Here is a 10,568-nt window from a genome sequence, read left to right as displayed (position 1 = left end):
GTGTATAAAAAGAGGGAGAGGGTCAAACTATTCAAGCTTTAAAAAAAAAAAAAGATCTCATAAGCAATTCAGAGTTGAAAGAAAAGGCAATGTCACTTTGCTTTTGAAGTCCAAATATTTCTTTCTCCAATCAAATAACATTAGAATGGTGGCCATTCAACACAAAAGGGCGTCTCTGACTCTGATAAAAAAAAAAATGTATGAAACACCTTTTTTTAGTGGTGAATCAAAAAAAGCATAAACGATTGACTTAACTGAGACTTAACTAAACTCAGTTTTCTTATCTGTAAAATGGGAATAATAATAACACCTACCTCCCAGAGTTGTTTAAGAAGGACATTAGATAATATATGGAAAGACCTTTACAAATCTTAAAGTACTAAATAAATGCTAGCACTTATTATTGCCTATATAAGCATCTAAGGCCATTCTGTTGATATTGCTTTAGATCTTTGATTTCTTGGGTGTGAGGATGCTTCAAATGACAACATTCACTCTACCAATGTGAGACAACGCCTGCAGCTGGAACAATCTATAGTCTGAGAGAATGGTCTGAAATATTGACAAGGAAAGTGACCCAGCCAGCTATATGCCAGAGGTGAGAGTTAGAACCCAGATTGTCCCAACTCTGAAGCTCTATCGGCTCTATCCCAACTCTATCCACTATGCCATTCTCCCTCCCAAGGTTAGGGTCCTGAATCTGCCTTTCAAAATTCATATAGACTTACAAAGATGACTCAATTCAATTCAATAAACATTTATAAATAATCTACTATGTGTCAGGCACTGTGCTAAGTACAGAGTACAAAAAGAAAAAGAAACACAGTCCTTTCTTTCAAGAAGCTTACAATCTAATAGGAGAAGAAAATGTATAAAAAAGAAGCTGAATTGCTGGTGACAGAGTTGTGAACTGATCCAACCATTCTGGAGAACAATTTGAAACTATGCTCAAAGAACTATCAAACTGTGCATCCCCTTCGATCCAGCAGCATTTTTAATGGAATATTCCAAATAGATCTCAAAAGTGAGAAAAGAACCCACATGTACAAAAATGTTTGTGGCGGCCCTTTTTGTAGTGACAAGAAACTGGAAGTTGAGTGGATGCCCATCAATTGGAGAATGAATAACTTATGGCATATGAATGTTGTGGAATATTATAGTTCTATAAGAAATGATGAACAGGCTGATTTTAGAAAAGCCTGCCAAGATTTACATAAACTGATGCTAAGTAAAGCAAGCAAAACTAGGAAAATACTGTATGTACACAGCAACAGCAAGATGTTGTGATGATCACCTATACTAGACTTTGCTTTTCTAAACAATTCAGTCATTCAAGGCAATTTGAATAAACTTTGGATGGAAAATGACATCTGCATCCATAGAGAGAATTATGGAGATTGAATGTGGATAGAAGCATGGTATTTTTACTTTTTTTATTTGTTTTTCCTTTCTCCTTTTCCTTTCCTTTCTGGCCTGATTTTTTTGCATAACATGACAAATATGGAAATATGTAAAAATGAATGTGCCTATATAACATAAAAAAATTAAATTAAAAAAATTAAGATGCTGAAAAGGGATGGAAAGATGAGAGTAATCAAGGTGTACTTGGCTTGGGGACCTGTTGTTCATGCAGTTGAAACTAAGCAAAGCAGCTGATGGAAAATGAAGAGTTTAGCTGGAAAGTTCTGAGCCCTCAATAAAGACTTTCAGATATTATTGCTGTGCCACCTAGCTGCCTCTAAATAATCAGCACTTGTGTATTTTGTTTTGTTCAGTCATTTTCATTCATTTCTGGGACTCGTCATAACCTTATTTGGGATTTTCTTGGCTAAGACACAAGTGGTTTGCCATTTCCTCCCCCAGCTCATTTTATAGATGAGGAAATTGAGATGACCCAGGGTCGCACAGATAGCAAGTGTCTAAGGCCAGATTTGAAGTCATAAATGTAAGTCTTCCTGGACCCAAGCTCAGTATTCTATCCATTAAGATATCTAGCTGTCCTACGTGTGTATATAGGGCTTAGCAAAACAAACAAACACAAAGATACATTTCGATTATCCTTATTTTGAGATGAAACAGAACCCCATAAACTTAAATGGTTTTTCTATGATCACAAATATATGAAGTACCACTGTCAGAAATCACATGATCATACATAGTTTCAGAACCAGGCAGGACCTCTAAAGTCATCAAATTGAACTTTCTCATTTCACAGATGAGCAAAATGCTGGCCCAAGGACTTGCCAGAGTCCTTCAAAGCAGATCTGCTCCTTTTAGGGCCAATGTTCCTTCCACAAACAGGCCACCTGAATGCTGCAGAATCAAACCTAGCTTGTTCTCATTGAACCTTTCCAGGAAGAATTAAAAAGGAAGATTCCCTGTCAAAAATTAGGATGAAGCTAATAACCCATCCTAGAGCCCTTTCATTAAGCAAGTTTGATGTCTGTGTGGCAGCCATATTCAAAGGGAAAACAAGAACAGTGACAAGGAATTTGCTGGTTCTTTTGAAACTCTTAAAAAAAAAAGTCCATTCCTCCCTGATAAATTTCTTATTTTTAATAATAGCTTTTTATTTTCAAATTATATGCAAAAACAGTTTTTAACATTCACCTTTGCAAAATCTTTGATCCAAATTTTCCTCCCTACCTTTTCCCCATCTATTACCCTACACAGCAAGAAATCCAATATATGTTAAATATTTGCAATTTTTCTATACATATTTCTGATCAATTTCTATAGGTCACTTTTGGTCCCTTTATTAAGGTGAGTCATCTTTTAATGACTAAATGGCAAATACCTTCCCTGAAATTCTTATGATACTCAGAAATTTCTTATTTCCTGTAGCCCTTAATAAAAATCCAAATCTATCACTGTTCCTAAAACTCCTTTTTGAAGAACCATTTCCCTTAGGCATTATCCTTCTATATAGTTTCCACAGCAATGCAGGAATACAAAATAAACATTGATTTACCTTTTCTTAAAATAAGTCTTAGCAAGAGGCAAGAAAAATAGAGAGGAAAGACATGTCTCCAGTGGACTACACAGTGAATCAGATGTGACTGAAAACCCAGTAAACAGCAACAACTCAATTAGTCCTATTCCAAGGCTCCAAGTATAGAGATATAAATGTCCTACAGTCAACATACCCACATAGGACATGAGGAAGTCTTTTGTAATGACTATCAGATCTAGGCATAATAGAGAAACTGAACAAATTCCATCCTGTTGACTTTAAATGATTCTCTTTTTAAGCCAGTCACATACTTGATGCTTCACATCAATGGCCTTCTTCAAAGCCAATGATCCCTGTGGAATCTTCTAGTCAATTCTACCTTGTTTTTTGGACCAGTTCTTGACAAAAATAGGCTTTTTTTTTTTCTTTTTAATGAATTTCCTGTCAAGGACATCTTCAGAGCTTTCATTTTACAGAGAAACGAAACTTAAAGTATTAAATAGAGTGTGACTTCTCCCTTGAGTTTAAGAAAGCAGAAAGAAAGGGAGGGAAAATGATAAATTACTAATCCCTGTGCCTTAAAATATGAATAAGATATATGCTGTTCTCTAAATTACATTGAAATGCTGCCTTCACAGTCTGCATTGTGAAGGGCAGGTGCTGGGTATTTGTCTATTTTTTAAGAAAGAAAATATTTGAGTAATTCACTAGTTCTAAATTTGGTGGGGGTGTGAGAAAAATGATTTTTCGTATTTTTTTAGGATAAAGATTTAGAGATGAAAGGAATATCTAGCCCAACAGTGTCAAACTATAATAGAAATTGATGGGGTAGGTGAGAGGAACATGACTACTAAACCAGATGTAAGTTTTCCTTGTAGGCTTTTTATTGACTTAGTTTTAAAATGTAATGTTAGCTATATTGCTATTTATTTTGTTAAATATTTCCCAATTACATTTTAATCTAGTTCAGGTTTTGTGACACCAAAAAACAGTGTCCATCTATACATGGCCTATTGTCTCCTTATAAGGAAAATGAAATTAATCAGTCAATCCACTCCCTGTTCCATGCTCTGCCATTCTAAAGATGTATCTGATTGAATGACCAGTAAGTCTCCTTACACAGGGAAAAACTCACTACATGAAAAATAAACAAATTTATTTTATAAATTTCCTCTCTGAAGTCTGACTTTAATACTGTTATGCATGTGTAGGTTAGCCAAATCCCCAAAGTAATGCTTACATTTATATCCAATGGCACCAGAAAATCAACCAACCATCCCTGCTACCATTCCTTTATGATGTATGGCAATGGCTAAGAATTCATAGTAGAAATAACCTTAGAGATTAAGCCCATAAAAGATGCTAAAATGCTTCCAGATGGCTAATAACTAATTCCTCCTACCTAATCCTTTAATAAGATATACACCCAAGGAAGCCACTTGTGAACCTCCATTTTGCCCATAAACAGTATGTAGGAGGTGGGGGATTTTCTTGACCCTACCTCTTCTTAATATAACCCCTACTTTATATAATCTTTGGAAAGTACCCTGGGAATCTATCCACAGATAGATGTAATGGAAAGAACAGTGGGGTCCAGTCATTCTGGAAAACATTTAGAACTATACCTCAAAGTTTCTAAACTTGATTGCCTATATCAACCCTGGGTCTATGACCCCCCAAAAAGAAGAAAATGACTCATATATAGAAAAATGTTTATAGCATCTCTTTTTATGTTTGTTAGTAAAAAACTGAGAATGTATTCTTATTGGGAAATGTATAAACAAAATATAGCATATGAATATATCACATAATTGTGCTATAACAAATGAAAAAGAAGATGGTTTCAGAGAAACCTGGGAAGACTTGTATCAAGTCATGCAGGACCAAGAGAACAATTTGTACAATAGCAACAACATTAGAAAGAAAAACTACTTTGAAAGATAATAAATATACCAAACATTATTACAGAAGACTCATGATGAATAAGTTACCCAGTTTGTGAAAGAATAAATTCAGGGTCCTGATTGAGGCATATAATAATATGTATATGTACATATATACAGAGAAGGCGTACAATGCTGACTCCTCTTAGGGATTAATCTCTCTTTTTCTCTCTCTATGTGTGTGTGTGTGTGTGTGTGTGTGTGTGTGTGTGAGAGAGAGAGAGAGAGAGAGAGAGAGAGAGAGAGAGAGAGAGAGAGAGAGAGAGAGAGAGAGAGAGAGAAAGAAAGAGAGAGAGAGAGAGAAATGGCCTGTGAGGGAATTTATTTGACTATACACATAAGTACATATTTTTTCTTTTTTAATAATGATTTTGTTTTTATTCTTCTCCCTTTGCCATCCCCCTACACTCCAACACATGGTAGAGATGAAAATTAAATTAAGCTAGTTTTTTAAGAGAAAAGAACAAAGAACTTAGATCCTTAAGACCTGGGTTCAAGTTCCATTTCCAACAAGATATGTGATTGTTTGTAAATAAGTTCCTTAAACCATTTCACCCTTGGTTTCTGCATTTACGAAATGGGGATAAAAATCCCTGAAATCTCAGGGACAACTAGATGGTGAAATGGATAGAGCACCAATCCTGGAGTCAAGAGGATCTGACTTCAAATCCTACTTCAGATGCTTAAGACTCCCTAGCTGTGCAAATCACTTAACCTCAATTGTGAAAGAAAGAAAGAAAGAAAGAAAGAAAGAAAGAAAGAAAGAAAGAAAGAAAGAAAGAAAGAAAGAAAGAAAGAAAGAAAGAAAGAAAGAAAGAAAGAAAGAAAGAAAGAAAGAAAGAAAGAAAGAAAGAAAGAAAGAAAGAAAGAAAGAAAGAAAGAAAGAAAGAAAGATTTATCTTACAGGACAATAGCCAAAAAAAAAAGTGCTATGAAAACATTAGTCATGAATGAATACAGAGAAGCATAGAAAGACTAACATGAACTGATGCAAAGTGAAGCAAGAAGAACCAGGAAAATAATATACACACTGATTATAACAGCATAAATGGAAATAACAATCACAAAACAAACAAAAATGAATACTGTTTTTAAGAACACTTTTGAGAGAATGTCATTTTTAGTATTATAAATACTCAAATTAACTACAAAGGACATATAAAGGAAGATACTATCTACATCCAAAGAAAGTACTAATAAAGAGAAGTTTGTATAAAGTAATTTTGCATGTCTGTGTAAGTAAATGAGTTTAGTCAGTGCCTGAAGACACACAAGTAATATGTGACAGAGCCAAGGTTCTGATTTTCAGACAATTCAGAAAATCGGACAATTATAATTGTCCAGATAATTGCTTTGGTTATAGAAACTTATTACGGAAGGCTTTTGTTTTTTGTTAGTTTTGCTTTAAATGGCCAATTTGTTTTTTGGTCAATTAGTGTGATGGACCTTCTCTGTAATAATTCCTGTCTCCAAAGCTGGAGTCAGACTGAGAAGGGAAAAAAGAAAAAGAAAAATAAGAAATTTACCTGATAATTTTGTATTTAAATATTACTTAATAATATATAATATGCTAAAAAGACTTTTAAATAACACAATTATGTATTTAAATGGAAAGTTTGTTCTATTCCATGAAATAAATTCATAAATTAAAAATAAAATAAATGAAAAAAATTTATTAAGATAATGTTTGACTCCAAAGAACAATATGTATAAAAAGACACTTATTTTCCCCACTCCTTTGCTACTTCCTCAGTTGTTGGGAGAGAGGAGGTAGAAATCATCTGTGGATTTGGAATACTGCATATTATATCAGATATTTTTCAATGTATTGATTAGTTTTATTGAATTTTTTTCCTCTCATCTTCCTTTTTTTCTTAAATAGTTCTTTGTTATATGGGATGATTTTTGGGGAGAAGATGGGATACATGGGGAAATCCAAGTGATAAAACATATCAATAAAATAGTTTTTCAATAAAATGTTAGTTATTATGATTGTTGTTATCATTATCCCTCTCAGGAACTCTCTCATCTAGGAGACCCAGGCACAAGGAAGAATATTTTGACCATAAGAATGAGAAAAGGAGTGAAGTAGACTACTTTAAAATACAACTCTGCTCTAGATGGTTTAAGCTTCAACCTAAAAATAGCCAAGAGTGTGAATAAGATTACTTCTCTGTTTTTTGTTTGTTAATTTGTTTTTGTTGATTGGTTTTGCTTTGTTTTTTGGAGATTATGTTGTGTGCTTTTAAAAATAAATATACACTTAAAAACACCAAATAAAACTATCAGAAACATATAGATTTAGAACAGGAAAGGATTATACATGAAACTGAATTTTTGTGATGAAGAGTTTGTTTTTCTAAGTTTAGATTCAACATGTGACTTTTAAAGTTGTTCTAGTATACATTTCCTCTTTTTTTTTTTTTTAATTACTAGTTAATTTTTGTCTATGATTCTTTGTGGCCTTCCTGAATTCTCTTCTCATTTTTAAAAATTCTGTCCCTAATGCCTCTCTCCCATAACCCTCACTCCACTCCGCTAGAAAAAAAAATATTCCATACCAAATACATATAGTTAGACAAAACAAATTTCCACAATGACCAAGTCCAAAAATGCATATCTAATTCTGGGTTTTGAGTCTCTCACCATTCAGTTAACAGCATGCTCTATCACTAGTACTCTGGAATCCTGGTTGACCATTACATAGATCAGAGCTCTTAAGTCTTTTTAAGTTGTTTTTATTTACAATGTTGCTGTTATTTCATAAATTATTTTCTGACCAGATGACCTTGTAAGATCTTTGTCAGTTTTATGACCCTATGATTTCAAAATGGGATGGGAAAGAAATTAATGTGATTTTCAGGAGATTAAATTCTTATCTCATTCACTGCAGGCTAGATGTGCAAGAGGGGAAGGAATTGAGATTTATTATCATTGTAAATTATATTGTAAGATTTCTCTCAGGCTGAGTTGACACAAGGAAAAAAAAAAAAAAAAAAGGAATGGTGAGGATAGATGAGTTCGTATAAAGAAGATCATAGACAGAGCCAGAAAGAACCCAAAAGCCATGTAGTTCAAACTCAACATTTTGCAGATGAGGAAACTGAGTCCCAGAGTTTAGTCACTGCCTGAAGGCACACAAGTAATATGTGACATGTATAACCTGTATCAGATTGCTTTCTCTCTTGGGGAGGGAGGAGGTAAGAGAGGGAGAAAAAGATATATCTTTACATGTTGCTGAAAAAAAAATACTATTAAAATTTTTAATTAAAAAAACTAACTATATTATAAGTGAAAAATGCTATTGGGTAAAAGAAAATTAATTGAAAAAAATTAAACAAGTAATATGTGACAGAGCCTAGATTCTGATTTTTCAGACCAGAATTACTTAATCACTTTGATTATAGAGATGTACCTCGGAAGGCTTTGTTTTTTGTTAGTTTTGCTTTAAATGGCCAATTTTTAAAATTAGTGTGATGAACCTTCTCTCCCTGGGAAACTAAACTAGATCTCCTTTTCTTTCCTTCTCTTTTTTGTTTGAGAGTGTAGGGTTCAGAGATGGAATCTGAGGATGTGGGAAGACATAAAGCCACCTGAAGCTTTGGTCCCTCAAAATAAATACGGAAATCCCATTCTGTCTGCTCAGCTAGCTTTCCTTATTTCAATGATACTTTGAGGAACTAAAGAGTTCTTTTATTTCTTAAATGACACCAGACTATAAAGGAAAGCTATTTTAAGTGTCTTGAATTGGGAAACAATGGTAACATATCACTAGAATCATAGAATTAAATGAAATATTAATATAGGTTCTATAGACTGTTAAAAACTTATTGGGACCTTGAAAACTTGTGATATACAATGAGGTGATTCAATTGCCTTGAATGATGTAATGATGCCATGGGGACTGAATATGGATCAAAAAGTGATATTTTCACCTTAAAAAAAAAAAGGAAACTTGTGATATAAAGTTTTAGAATAATAGGCTTAATTATATCCCCTTTTTTCTTTGCATTCTCTAAACAACTGGCTTTTTATGTTAAAAAATAGTTTTCTTAATATTACAATTAGATTTTTAAAAATTGTGTGCATTTTTTGACCTGCTTATACCACAGATACCACTGAGGGGAGAAATCATTGTGAAGAGGATCTTCCTCATACCACCAGCAGCAACTACTGACCACCTATAACCAAGAAGCATATAATAATAGGAATTCAGAATATAGTCTCCCTAGTCTACTAAGAACTGCCCTCACAGCCATTATCTGGGGGAGCAATTCCTATGAAAGAGGGACCAGTCGTTCTCACCAACTACTATCTTACTACCATCCATAAGTCAAGAAAGGCTAACAAGCAAAATAGGAAGATGGGGAAATGGGGGATGTTAGGGGGAGGGTAGGAGAGATGGAAAGACAAAGCCAGGCGTAAAACCCCCACTGTACCTTTGATCATCATTTCCCCTCAGACTGACAGACTCTGAACCCAAGACCCTTGGGATAGTTATGGTTTCCATTATACCACAGTGAGCTCCTTGAGAATTGGGACTGTCTTACTTTTTTATTTGTATTAGTAGGAACTAATGCTTTGCACATAGTAAGCATTTATTAAATGTTATATTCATTTGTTCACTTGTAATTAAAAGTGGAATAATATAACATCTCACATATAGGAAAGTGATGTATTAATAATTCCACAATGCTAATGAGTTTGCTGAATTCATTTAAGAAAGAGGGATATAACTCTCTTTGAATCAGAAAAAATTTAGCCTGTATTTCCTGGGCTACTGGATTGATATTTTTCCACTCAATTAACTAGTTTTTTTTTTAATCACATGATATCAAACACTAAGTCAGTTAGATTGGTTTGCTTTTTAAAATATTCTCCCCTGATTCCAATATCTGAATGGATCAGATATTTGACTGATGTAGTATATAAGAATTAGAAATCTACTGGCCCAGGGATTCTCAATCTTTTCTGTCATAAACAGTTGTGGTGGCCTAGTATGAGATCTCCTTTTCAGAACAGTGGTTTATTCTGTTTCTAAACATAAAATAAAATGTACAAAATTACAAAGGAAATTAATTATATGGATATAGTTACCAAATTATGAAATTATGAAAAAAAAGCTTAGGACCCCAAGTTAAGAAGCCCTGCTCTAGTCCATTTGTTCTTTATTCAACAGGTGAAGCAACTGAGACCCTCAAATACATAGCAACCCTGATGTGACTGGAACTAGAAATGACAATGCTTATCCAATACACACTTACTACCACTGATTACCATCGCAATCACTATATACAGAACCTTTTTCTCCTTTGGTACTTCACAAAATATGTTAACATAGTCATTACTTAATATACATTTTTTTTTCAAATGTATAGATGCTGGACTATAAACTAGAAAACAAAGAAGTAGAAGACTGGAAGGATTTACAGTCTCAAGAGGGAGTCAGGATGGAGACATAACTCATAAAGAACATTACAGGAAGGATGACAAATGAAAGGTATTGATAATACAACCTAACCTCCTCTTCAAAAAGTTCTAAGTTAGACTGTATTTCTTCACTGAATTGACTGAACTAACTGGTTTCTTTCTTTTTGTTTTGTTTTCTTTGTCCATAACAGCAGGACCTACAATATCAATTAGAAAGCAAAATAAGGGAATGAGACAGAACA

This window comes from Sminthopsis crassicaudata, chromosome 3, assembly GCF_048593235.1.
Source record: "Sminthopsis crassicaudata isolate SCR6 chromosome 3, ASM4859323v1, whole genome shotgun sequence".
Taxonomy (NCBI): domain Eukaryota; kingdom Metazoa; phylum Chordata; class Mammalia; order Dasyuromorphia; family Dasyuridae; genus Sminthopsis; species Sminthopsis crassicaudata.
The sequence above is the reverse complement of the archived record's forward strand: the minus strand, read 5'-3'. Positions refer to the sequence as shown.